Source organism: Triticum dicoccoides, chromosome 7B (genome assembly GCF_002162155.2).
Source record: "Triticum dicoccoides isolate Atlit2015 ecotype Zavitan chromosome 7B, WEW_v2.0, whole genome shotgun sequence".
NCBI classification, from domain to species: Eukaryota; Viridiplantae; Streptophyta; class Magnoliopsida; order Poales; family Poaceae; genus Triticum; species Triticum dicoccoides.
This window is the reverse complement of record NC_041393.1, coordinates 166,753,069-166,757,422: the sequence shown is the minus strand read 5'-3', so window position 1 is coordinate 166,757,422 and position 4,354 is coordinate 166,753,069.

The following is a 4,354-nucleotide window of genomic DNA, read 5'->3' as shown; positions in this document are numbered from 1 at the left end:
AGAAGAAACCCAAGTCTGGACCTAAGCCTGAGACTGAGTGCTTCTACTGCAAGCAGACTGGTCACTGGAAGCAGAACTGCCCCAAGTATTTGGTGGATAAGAAGGATGGGAAGGTGAACAAAGGTATATGTGATATACATGTTATTGATGTGTACCTTACCAGAGCTTGCAGTAGCACCTGGGTATTTGATACTGGTTTTGTTGCTAGCATTTGCAACTCGAAACAGGGACTATGGATTAAGCGGACACTGGCCAAGGACGAGGTGACGATGCGCGTGGGAAATGGTTCCAAAGTCGATGTGATCGCCGTCGGCACGCTTCCTCTACATTTACCTTCGGGATTAGTTTTAGACCTAAATAATTGTTATTTGGTGCCAACGTTGAGCATGAACATTATATCTGGATCTTATTTGATGCCAGATGGTTATTTATTCAAATCTGAGAATAATGGTTGTTCTATTTATATGAGTAATATCTTTTATGGTCATGCACCCTTAAAGAGTGGTCTATTTTTGATGAATCTCGATAGTAGTGATACACATATTCACAATGTTGAAGCCAAAAGATGCAGAGTTGATAATGATAGTGCAACTTATTTGTGGCACTGCCGTTTAGGTCATATTGGTGTAAAGCGCATGAAGAAACTCCATACTGATGGACTTTTGGAATCACTTGATTATGAATCACTTGGTACTTGCGAACCATGCCTCATGGGCAAGATGACTAAAACGTTGTTCTCCGGAACTATGGAGCGAGCAACTGATTTGTTGGAAATCATACATACTAATGTATGTGGTCCAATGAATATTGAGGCTCGCAGCGGGTATCGTTATTTTCTCACCTTCATAGATGATTTGAGCAGATATGGGTATATCTACTTAATGAAACATAAGTCTGAAACATTTGAAAAGTTCAAAGGATTTCAGAGTGAAGTTGAAAAGCATCGTAACAAGAAAATAAAGTTTCTACGATCTGATCGTGGAGGAGAATATTTGAGTTACGAGTTTGGTTTACATTTGAAGCAATGCGGAATAGTTTCGCAACTCACGCCACCCGGAACACCACAGCGTAATGGTGTGTTCGAACGTCGTAATCGTACTTTACTAGATATGATGCAATCTATGATGTCTCTTACTGATTTACCACTATCGCTTTGGGGTTATGCTTTAGAGATGGCCACATTCACGTTAAATAGGGCACCATCAAAATCCATTGAGACGACGCCTTATGAACTATGGTTTGGAAAGAAACCAAAGTTTTCATTTCTTAAAGTTTGGGGCTGCGATGCTTATGTGAAAAAGCTTCAACCCGATAAGCTCGAACCCGATAAGGAAACTGTTGGGTACACCTTCTATCACAGATCCGAAGGCAAGGCATTTTTTGTTAAGAATGGATCCTTTCTAGAGAAGGAGTTTCTCTCAAAAGAAGTGAGTGGGAGGAAAGTAGAACTTGATGAGGTAACTGTACCTGCTCCTTTATTGGAAAATAGTTCATCACAGAAACCGGTTCCTGTGACGACTACTGGAGGAAATATGCCCTAGAGGCAATAATAAAGTTATTATTTATTTCCTTATTTCATGATAAATGTTTATTATTCATTCTAGAATTGTATTAACCGGAAACATAATACATGTGTGAATACATAGACAAATATTGTGTCACTAGTATGCCTCTACTTGACTAGCTCGTTGATCAAAGATGGTTATGTTTCCTGACCATAGACATGAGTTGTCATTTGATTAATGGGATCACATCATTAGGAGAATGATGTGATTGACTTGACCCATTCCGTTAGCTTAGCACTTGATCGTTTAGTATGTTGCCATTGCTTTCTTCATGACTTATACATGTTCTTATGACTATGAAATTATGCAACTCCCGTTTACCGGAGGAACACTTTGTGTGCTACCAAACGTCATAACGTAACTGGGTGATTATAAAGGAGCTCTATAGGTGTCTCCGAAGGTACATGTTGAGTTGGCGTATTTCGAGATTAGGATTTGTAACTCCGATTGTCGGAGAGGTATCTTTGGGCCCTCTCGGTAATGCACATCACTATAAGCCTTCCAAGCAATGTAGCTAATGAGTTAGTTGCGGGATGATGCATTACATAACGAGTAAAGAGACTTGCCGGTAACGAGATTGAACTAGGTATTGAGATACCGACGATCGAATCTCAGGCAAGTAACATACCGATGACAAAGGGAACAACGTATGTTGTTATGCGGTTTGACCGATAAAGATCTTCATAGAGTATGTGGGAGCCAATATGAGCATCCAGGTTCCGCTATTGGTTATTGACCGGAAATGTGTCTTGGTCATGTCTACATAGTTCTCGAACCCATAGGGTCCGCACGCTTAAAATTCGATGACGGTTATATTATGAGTTTATGTATTTTGATGTACCGAAGGAGTTCAGAGTCCCAGATGAGATCGGGTACATGATGAGGAGTCTCAAAATGGTCGAGACGTAAAGATCTATATATTGGACGACTATATTCGGACATCAGAAAGGTTCCGACTGATTCGGGTATTTTTCGGAGTACCAGAGAGTTACGGTAATTCGCCGGGGAGTATATGGGCCTTATTGGGCAATACGGGAATAGAGGAGAGAGGCCAAAAGGAAGGAGGCCTGCGCCCCCCCTATGGTCCGAATTGGACAAGGGGTGCAGCCCCCTTTTCCTTCTCCCTCTCCTCCTCTTTCCTTCTCTCCTACTCCAACAAGGAAAGGAGGATTCCTACTCCCGGTGGGAGTAGGACTCCCCCCTTGGCGCGCCCTCCTCTTGGTCGGCCGCCTCCCCCCTTGCTCCTTTATATACGGGGGCAGGGGGGCACATCTAGACACAACAATTGATCCTTGAGATCTATTAGCCGTGTGCGGTGCCCCCCTCCACCATATTCCACCTCGATAATATCGTAGCGGTGCTTAGGCGAAGCCCTGCGTCGGTAGAGCATCATCATCATCACCACGCCGTCGTGCTGGCGGAACTCTCCCTCGAAGCTTGGCTGGATCGGAGTTCGAGGGAAGTCATCGAGCTGAACGTGTGCTCAACTCGGAGGTGCCGTACGTTCAGCACTTGGATCGGTCGGATCGTGAAGACGTACAACTACATCAACCATGTTGTGCTAACACTTCCTCTTTCAGTCTACGAGGGTATGTGGACAACACTCTCACCTCTCGTTGCTATTGAAAGGATCGAGAAGAGGTGTCTCGAGGGGGGGTTAGATACTAAGTACCAAAAGTTGCAGTTTTTAACTTCTTTAAGTTGGAGTGGAGTTTAGGCACAAGTTTAACACTCACAATACATAACAAGCAAGCATGCAAGGAGTATATGAGCAGCGGAAAGTAAAGCATGCAACTTGCAAGAATGTAAAGGGAAGGGTTTGGAGGATTCAAACGCAATTGGAGACACGGATGTTTTTGTCGTGGTTCCGATAGGTGGTGCTATCGTACATCCACGTTGATGGAGACTTCAACCCATGAAGGGTAAGGGTTGCGTGAGTCCACAGAGGGCTCCACCCAAAAAGGGTCCACGAAGAAGCAACCTTGTCTATCCCACCATGGCCGTCGCCCACGAAGGACTTGCCTCACTAGCGGTAGATCTTCACGAAGTAGGCGATCTCCTTGCCCTTACAAACTCCTTGGTTCAACTCCACAATCTTGTTGGAGGCTCCCAAGTGACATCTAGCCAATCTAGAGACACCACTCTCCAAGAAGTAACAAATGGTGTCTTGATGATGTACTCCTTGCCCTTGTGCTTCAAATGATAGTCTCCCCAACAATCAACTCTCTCTCAAAGGATTTGGATTTGGTGGAAAGAGGATTTGAGTGGAAAGCAACTTGGGGAAGGCTAGAGATCAAGATTCATATGGTCGGCATGTAATATCTTGGCCTCAACACATGAGTAGGTGGTTCTCTCTCAGAAAATAGGAAGTTGGAAGTGTAGGTTTGTTCTGATGGCTCTCTTCTCGAATGAAGAGGAGGTGGAGGGGTATATATAGCCTGCACACAAAATCTAACAATTACACACAATTTACCAATCTCGGTGGGACCGAATCAACAAACTCGGTCAGACCGATTTAGTAAACCTAGTGACCGTTAGGATTTTCGGTGGGACCGACATGCAAATCTGTAGGACCGATATGGTTAGGGTTAGGGCATAACGTAATCTCGGTGAGACCGATTACACAAACTCGGCGGGACCGATTTTGGTAATAAGCTAACCAGAGAGTTTGCATTGTAATCTCGGTAGTACCGATTGCTCAAACTCGGTGAGACTAATTTTGATAATGGACATACACACAGAGATTACAATCCCATCTCAGTGAGACCGAGATCCCTATCGGTGAGACC